Raw genomic sequence first — 9,218 nt, 5'->3', positions numbered from 1 at the left:
GCCTTTACTCTGATGTGTTTTGCAAGATATAAAAAGAGGCGGGACTCTGAATCGGGAAACACAGCATTTTGTTGTCTCTACTTCTGAGCCATTTTATAAATATGGATTAAACATGACAATCAGATGACTGGACTAGCTGGAAATTTGAGTTCCCTCCCTGTCAGACGAGTTGAGCGGAACCGCTGATCAACACATTAAAAATAAACACGTGCATGGAGATTGTTCATTAAAAGCTTGTTGTAGATGGGTGTGACTGAGGACAAAAATGGCCAGGTCTCAATCTTCAAATCATGGTCTGGTCATATGACTCTCCAGTTGGCACTTTACCACCATATACATCCAGAGAATACAAGTGAACCTATGTCTTGTCTGTGCTGTGTTTGGGGTCCTTAGATTTTGATACAACATCTAACTTTTGTAAATACAAGCAGTAAAAATACTTGAATTTGACCAAGTATCAGTCTCTCGCAACCCATTTGTATAGGTTTATTGTAGCTTGTGGTCGGATAGATGATTCTTGTTTATGAATCTGGTGACATAGTAATCTATTGTGGAGTTTCCTGTAATAAAGACCAGTCAGTGCCGGGCTCTATGCTTGTGCAAGGTGTTTGGTCTTGTCTCCGCCCCTTTCAGTAGTTCACTGCAGGCAGCCTGTAGTGGGTGGGGCTATTGGGCCCCTCCCACAGCTCAGCACTCTGCACAGGCTGTATATGTCTTAATTTTACATACATTTTAAAGTAAACCTTTCACAAAAGAATGTGTACTACAACAGGTATGATAAATATATGGCACATTCCACTCACTGCCTTGACATTAATCTGGTGGCCCTCTCACCATTGGCTGAAGATGTTGTAGGCTCGCTGCTGAAAATATGCAGAAAAAATGCTGCGCATAACCTTTGGTCTGGTTAGCTGATTCACAAAAGCCAATAGCTATGTCAGCCAGCTTTCTATAAAAGGTTTGGCCCACAGCAGCCATATTGTCATTGTGTTGTCATTGATTGGGGGGAGGTGTGAGTTTCAGCGTTGGCACCCAGGTTTCCCATGGCATTGCCCAGCTTCCCAGGGAATTTAATTTTACAATAGCTTGCCAATTTGCCCTGCAAGAATATCTGGAAACTCCCCTTCCTGCCATGGGGTTCTCTGCAAAGTTTGCAACCGGGAGATCGAGTGACGGGCACAACTTGCCAAGTATTGGCACAGAATTTGATCCCAGGGGCTGCTAGGATGCCCTATACCTGGTTTGCAGGACGTCCCGTTTTTTTATTTTATATTACATAGAACAGGTCCTCTTTGTACATGGGCAGCCCTTCTGAGTACTAGGAGGCCCCTCGGTACAATGTGGCCCTGTTACTTCTCACCCAGAATGTAACCTGAAGAACAAGCTTTTCAGCCAGAATGCTATGGATGGAATCTGTGCTCAGCATAGCCGAGGTCCCCAGGGGCCGCTCTTTGAGAACAGAGACAACACAATGGAGTTCGCCTACAGAATTCCATCTACATGAAGGCTGTGCCCCTGTGCCAGGTACCGCTCGCCTCCTGGACACCCCTAACCACACAGAGCTGCAACACTAAGCACCAACGTGGCCCAGGAAATGAATAGAAATCAGAGGCCGCATCCAGCTTTGCATTGGCGTCTCTCCCATCAGCGTGGAGACTATGAATCTTTCCTGAACACACACCCAAAACTTCCTGACACAAACGGCCTGTTGTTTATTGCTGCTGGGGGAAGGGAAAAACTTAAAATGTAAACCCAATCACTAAAATCTCATACGTTTTAACACATTGGTATCATTTCACAAGTTAGTATTTTTAAATCTAAAGCTTTCAGTAAAATAATCCCTGGTGATGCTACCATCATGGTCTTGTTCAGGCACTTCCTGTTACAGGGTGACGGCTTCTGTTGCCGACTCCTAATTGTGTTACTGTGTTGTCACCGTAATGAGGAAGGCTGCTTCAGGGCACATTTATGGTATATCAGAGAGAAACGCCATGAGGCCATTGTGGCAGGGCGGTTTCTGGGGTGTTTGGTGACCTAGGCAGCCCCCATGCTTCCCCCCCCCCTCCTGATCCCGCATAAAATCCTTTTTTCCTGGGGGTCCTTGTTATTATTAATATTATTATTAATAAACAAGGTTTATATAGCACCAACATATTACACAGCGCTGTACATTAAATAGGGGTTGAAAATTACAGACTGATACAGACAGTGATACAGGAGAGGACCCTGCCCCGAAGAGCTTACAATCTAGTAATCTTTGTTCTGGTCATGTGATGCGATCATTCCTCTTCCATTTCACAAACTGCACAATGTATATTTAGGAATTGCTTTTTGCTGCAAGTCCAGGGCAGATTGGTGATGATGATCCACCAAGAGGCGGATTCCTGACACCCTGTGTATACAGGAAATAGAGCACTGCAGGGCAATGGGCTAAATCATGGGTCGGGGTGCGGTGAAAACTCTTCATTCACTCACAAGGACAAAGAAATGGGTTCTTTAATGTCCCCTCCCCAGCTGTACAAACTCACTGCTGCTCCATACCACCCGATTCGCCCAGGGACACCGCTGGCGATCTGACCACTGCCAGTCCTCCCAAAAATGCACCCCCTAAAGCACAGGTACCCCACACCAGGCCTTTTCCTAATTCAAATTTAAACACATTTTTCCGTATTTATATTTCAGCTCTGTACTAAACAGAACAAAGAGGACCGAGCCTCACTAAAATACCAAAAGCGGGAGTTTTCTTAGGGGATAAAAATAAAAAAGCGTGAAACGGCTGCGTATAAACAGAACACTCCGCTCGACTTTTCCCTCCATCTGTGTTCTAATCCAGCAGTTCTGGATGCACAGTTGGCCTCAGGGGCATAATGGAATGACTTGCGTGGCTCTGCCCATAATTCTAAAGTGTGGATGGAAGACTGACGAGTTTTGTTATAAAAGGGAAATGTTCGGTTTTAAAAGGGCAGCAGGTTTTTGGAGTTATTTTGGAACCTTTTGGCCCATTTTACCAAACCTGTCAGTAGAGTTAAACCCCTAAAACCAATAAAACTCATAAACCTTTGTTGTTTTTTTTTGCATTGCATTGTTTTATCCTTTCATCTCAGTGCTGCATTGTGTCAGGGCCACTTCATGTCTACATGCACCTCAGTAATGGCTGCATTGTTACTATTAATCTTATTATTATTATTATTATTATTATTATTAATAATAATATTATTATTAAACAGGATTTATATAGCAACAACATATTACGCAGCGCTGTACAATAAATAAAGGGGTTGCAAATGACAGACAGATACAGACAGAGAGGACCCTGTCTCGAGGAGCTTACAATCTATGAGAAGGGGGAAGTATCGCACAATAGGAGGGGAGATATGTAGTGGTGGGAAGTAGTGAAGGTTTAGGAGACAGAAGATGACAGGTAGGTTAGGTTGAAGCCTTGGGTTTTGAGGGCTATTTTCAATAAGCAGAAAGTAGGAGCAAGCTGAATAGGAAGAGTTAGACCATTCCAGAGAGTTGGGGCAGCTCTAGAAAAGCCTTGGAGCCGTGCGTGTGATGAGGTTATGAGTGACGAAGTCATTAGTAGGTCATTGGAGGGGAGAAGAGAGCAGCTAGGGGGGTATTTCCCTATCAGGTCAGAAAAGGTAAGTGGGACAAGAACTGTGTAGGGATTTGAAGGCAAAGCACAGGAGCTTGAATTGGATTCTCAGGTGAAATGGAAGCCAATGAAGAGAACTGCAAGGAGATGCAGTGGAAGAGGAGCGGTGCGAAGACTGTGTATGGGGTCGGTAGGTGGGAAGGCTGTGTATCAGGTAGATGGGTAGGTAGGTGGGATCATTGAGTCTGGCTGCAGCATTCATAATAGATTGTAGAGGAGAGAGTCGGGTTAGTGGAGTACCAGAGAGGGGGATGTTACAGTAGTCCAGACGCGGCTGCATTGGGTGAGGATGCTGATGACAACACTGGACCGTGCCCGTGCTGATACAGCCAAGGTGACAACACAAAAGTCTACTTGGGACACAGTGACCAAGCGTAGTCACAGGAAACGCAGGAACTTTATCGTATCATAATAATGAAGGCTGCCAGTTTAAAATTATTATATGTGACATGAATAAGTTAAATGTGATATTATTTCGCTTTGAAGCACAGTCTCCACCAATCGCAAAGCGGCAGGCACCAAGACAGAATTGTACTGCGCCACAGCCTCTGCGTTAGCCAGAGAGGTGCTGCGGAGTCACTACAATAAGTAATGCAGTAATCTTCCAGGAATGTCAAGCAGCTCGCAGTGGCTGTGTGCATTGCTCTCGGGGAGCTGGGAGGGGTGAACAACGAGTTCACACAGAAACTTTTCTGAAGTTTCACCTTATAAGGGCAGAGCCTGGGAAGAGGAAGTTTAGGATTGGCCGTGTCCCTGGCCGCATTTTATTCCCATTTAAAAACAAAGGGCATTTAACAAAGGGCAGCGTGGCGGCCTATCCAGATGGGTTTCGGCCTGTTTTTATGGCCCCGGCTAAATTAGGAAAGCAATTACCCATTGTATGAGTCTGTGGTGTGCTCTGTCCTCAGGATGAAAAGATGTCTCTGCTTCAATTTGCATTTATGGTTTAAAGAGAAGAAACGATATTTAAAATTTATGGATTTATGGCCTGTGATTTACTTTCTGCCCGACCAAATGTTATTTTGGTGCCCCCTTTATGCCAGCCGTGTATGTACGAGGGTTATACGAGGACTCCTGTACTACACATATACTTTTTGGCACGTGTTCCTTTTATTTTTTTTAGCATTGTTTTAATGTTCGATACAAGGTTTCCAGGGCGAGGAAAGTCTTTCCTGTATGTTGCATGCAGCTGAATCTATGAAAGAAGATTTAAACCATAATAACTGAATGATATTTAGTTTCCTGAAAACTAAAACACATCTTTTCTTTTTTTTATACCATGGGGAAGCTCAGTGCTGTGGATCTCCTGCAGCCATTTGTATGTGCCGTGCATGGCATTGCTCAGGTTGGATTTTGTGATGGTGACATAGGACCAAGTCCCTGTAATGTGTAATGGTACCAGTACCGGCATGATAGGGTGACAACACAGGAGTACAAGTAGGAGATGGGTAGGGAGTGTTGTCACCATGTAAAAGAAGCACCTAAACAATCACCTTTATTTTAGCGTTCCCAATGATTAGATGATGGAGTACACAAAGATTAGGCCCAGGCAGTCATTTATTACAATTTCAGTCCTGCACTGCCCAGGGTGGCCAAGCACTCCTAAGTGTCAGAAGACTCCAAAGCTGTAGAAATCTATGGAATGGCGCAGGATATGTGAATCAGGGAAGGGGTGAAGGGCTCTTTCCAGAATGCCACCCTGGATAGCAGCACAATAGGATTCCCTCTCCTGGGAACTCTGCCATTGCTGAGCTGCCAAACCCTGGAAAACTGCAGCAGGGCAAACCAGGGACAGGAGGGGGAGAGGTGTGAGGTGTTAAAGGGAAACTCCAACAAATGTTCTTTCTATTTAGTAAATACTTGACCCCAAAGGGAAGATGTCACCTCACTTCCTGTCCTTGTGACACCTGGACAGGAAATGAGAGGACCAGTTATCACTGAGATAGACAATTATATCCTAGGGCTCCAATCTCTCTTTTATTTTAGAGAGAAGATAAATCCTCCCCAATAGGACATAGATAGGGGAAAACCTGAAAGGAGTTTAATCCTTTCCCTACAGTATGAAAAAAGGATTAGCTTTAGATTTAAGTCAGGCCAGATGGAAAAGGTGATTGCTTCAGGGCCACACTGGCACATGTATGATCACTCGCGCTGCCCACAGAGGTTTGGGCACCTGCAGTGTTGAACCCAGAAATTTTGTTAAGCTGGGTGGGATGAAATTGTAGGCGGGTGGCAGCCCCTGTATTGTGACCCAACTCATCAGCAACCACCCTAAAACACCTGATACTGATAGGTGCCGGGTGGTGCGCCCAGCTAAAAGGGGTTGGGGAGAACACTGACCTGGTACCCACCTGTGAGGTATGACGCTGTGTACCTCGACCTGGCTGTCCCTTTAACATTTATGTTTACAACTGTACAGAAGGGCAATTCCAGTACCTTTGTTCAGAGCGTAAATACATTATTTCCTGTTTGCAGATTCTGAAGCGGTTACTTGTTTCAGAGAATTTACACACACTTGTCACTCCTGTATTCAAACGCCCTCGGCGCGGGAGGGGGAGGGGGGTGTCACCCTTCTTCCTTTTCGTCCTCTGTTCAAAGCCGATATGGCCCAATGATAACTTATCAGTCAGCGCTGCCCTTCCTTATAAGGAAACATACCTGAAAAAGACGCAGCAGGTCAAAGCAGAGCAAAGGACGGCCTGTCGTAGCAGGTACGACATTCCTGAGCTGAATTGCCGGGTGCTAATCAGGGAGGGGCCCCTCCATTATCACCGTATAGGTAATGTGTTCTGATTGAACCCTAACTGTCACTGCTGCAAAAAGTCAGTCAGCTGGGAATGAATACAACTGCACTGATTTCAAATGACAACTGTCCTATTATGAAGAGCCACCTCAATATAAACCACCAACCTATTTCCATATAATGATATAATATGATAGATTTTCAGTAGCTGATCTGAAACTAATGAAAGTATCTTGCAATGCACAAAGAAGAATGTCTGAGGTCAATGTGTCGTCTCTTTGTGGTTATTAGGGAGCTGATGTAAGACAGTGATCTGCTAAAACATTTAAATCACCAACCTAATATTGTGTAGGTGACTCCTCGAAGGCATGGACTCTATGGGACCTCTGATGGTGTCCTGTGATATTCGGCACCAAGATGTTAGCAACAGATCCTTTAATATTGCTTCCTCCAGCATGGCTTGGTGTCTCCACTTGTCTGCTTATAGTTCGTTCTGCTGCTATCTCTTCCTCAGGTAAATGGTGCACCTGGTCATCCATGTGATCTAAAAAATAGAAAATCATAATTCATAAGACCAGCCATCTTTTTCTAGACAGAACTTCTAGACTTCTAGACAGAAGTTAGCATGGGTGCTCTGGTCTGAGGCTAGACTGCCCTATGCACAGCAAGCTTCGAACACACAGGGCCAACATTAAGGTTTTTCAGTTTCAATTGGCACTACGGTTGCTCTTCTGTGGAATTGGACCAGACTGATAAGGCCTTCCTAACCCCATCGCCTATGAAGGTTACGGCACCCATGGCCTTGTCAACAGTTGGTCTTCCTTGGACCAAGCATGAAGCTGTCATTGCTTTAAAGCGAACCTGAACTCATGGCAGCATCTGCAATGTAATGCCTTGACACCTCCATTTTATCTTTTCATACTCAGCCCCTAAAAAGAGTCAGATAAAAGAGAACCGGTCACCAACTTCAAATATTGCAGGTGTAAGTCAAGAAAGAACAAGGCCAGAGGATGCCCTGGGTAAGGTTAGGACAATGGCGACCACTGATCGGTAGGTGGAACAGTAACAAATATGTGACTACAATCTTGGCAAATGGTTTGCTCAGTAAAGCCCTTCCTGTATTTATGTGGCTAAAGGCACTCTCTGATCGAAAGAGCTGTGCCATCATAGACCAATAGTAATGGTGGCAATGGTTGCCATTATTGTCTTGTTTATATAGAGAGAGGGAGCTAAAGCCCACAATGGCTGCTGCCTTCCTTCCCACAATCCATTGCTATTGAATATAGTGAGCTGGGCCACAACAGACCCAGATAAGTCAGGAGGCCATGCCAACTGCTGCTGTCCTTCAGATAATCCCGTCCTCATGTATACATAAAGAACAAGCTGTGCCACCACAGACCTAAGCGAAGGGGTCACAATGGCTGCTCCCATCGTTCACAAACCCTCTGCTCCTGTATGAAATAAGCAGAAGCTGTGCCAACATAGACCAAATCTAAAGGTTTACAGTGACCACTGCCATCCTTCCCATAATCCTACACTCTTGTATACAGAGGACAGAAGCTGTGCCACTATATACCAAACGAAAGGGGCACAATGGCTGCTTCCTACCTTCCCTGTATAATGGAAGCAAGGGCTGTGCCACCATAAACCACACCCAATGGGGCCATAATGGCTGCCTTCTATCATATTTTCCCATGCTCTTGTATTCATAGGTTGCAATGGCTGCTTCTTTCCCATAATCCTCTGCTTCTTTATAAAGAAAGCAGGGGTTGTGCCTAATCTAAAGGGCCACAAGAGCTGCTTTTCTTCTTATAATGTCACACTTTTCTATGTAGGGAACAGAAACTGTACCACCATAAACCAAAGCTAATAGGGCCAAACTGGCGGCTGGTGCTGCTGCCTTCCTTCCCATAATCCCTTGCATCTGTAAACTAGGATGTGGTTCCACATGTTGTCAGCTTCTTGCTGATCCAGAAATGAGCCATCGCTCTACACTTATTTATTGCATCTTTCCAGTTCCAGTAGCAGGCTGGTAAGCCTTCCAGTAATGTACATTAATCTACACATTTTACATCATGTACTACAAGCCTGCAAGTCATGCCAGTATTACACAAAGCTCTATTGAGCAACCCAGCTCCCCCCCCAGCACACTATTACTCCCCAATGATGTCTGAGCATGCAGTTATACAACTGTACAACGGCTGCCCAGCCCTTTGTACCCCGGGGCACTCGGAGGCCCTCATATACAAGGCCCCTTAAATAATTAATGGTGACATGCGGATGGTGCGGGCAGGAAGTGATCATCTGCTGTTTCTGCATCAGCCACCCCTCTGCCCCCAGTGCTATGTGGAAGCAGAAACAGGAAGTCTCAGCCCTCCCACAGTTCCCGCTGCTGCTACAGAATGCTACACAACACATACACAACATTCTTTGCATTGCAGGCAGCGCCTATGTACATAGGAGTCCATGTAAAAAAAAAATTCTACTCGGCACATATGTGTTGTGCATTTCTTATTTCCTCGGTTGGATTTAATAGTGATCTCCACATGGGACTGATATTTCATAGTTGCTGAAAAAGGGGAATCATTGGCCCTTGGTATGTGCAATGCTCAAGTGTGTTGCGCTGCCTTAATGCATTGGGGTTCAAAGTAAAAAAGAAGAAAAAAGAAAAAATGGCATCACAATTTGTTGTTTCCAGCTTCACATAGTATGAGGAGAAAGTTTACATGTTGGCATGGCCGATCGTGCTTACGCGGCTAGGATCCTCCTCTCCTCCAATGTATCTGTACTTGCTATACCTGCATTCTGGTATATTTT

General features: G+C 45.0%; 1 long non-coding RNA gene across 1 annotated transcript in view; it reads right to left on the bottom strand.

Moving 5' to 3' along the window:
* Positions 1-4,766: 4,766 nt before the first annotated feature.
* LOC140325585 (uncharacterized) overlaps positions 4,767-9,218 on the bottom strand; it is a 14,858-nt gene continuing 10,406 nt past the window's right edge. Inside the window, exons 3-4 of the long non-coding RNA XR_011919702.1 lie at positions 6,740-6,945; positions 4,767-6,316 (exon numbers count right to left, since the gene is read on the bottom strand). This is a non-coding gene — a long non-coding RNA (uncharacterized lncRNA). The remainder of the gene's footprint in view (positions 6,317-6,739; positions 6,946-9,218) is intronic.

The sequence above is a fragment of the Pyxicephalus adspersus genome, chromosome 3 (genome assembly GCF_032062135.1).
Source record: "Pyxicephalus adspersus chromosome 3, UCB_Pads_2.0, whole genome shotgun sequence".
Taxonomy (NCBI): Eukaryota; Metazoa; Chordata; class Amphibia; order Anura; family Pyxicephalidae; genus Pyxicephalus; species Pyxicephalus adspersus.
Note: the sequence above shows the minus strand (reverse complement) of the source record. Positions and strands in the feature narration are given on the sequence as shown.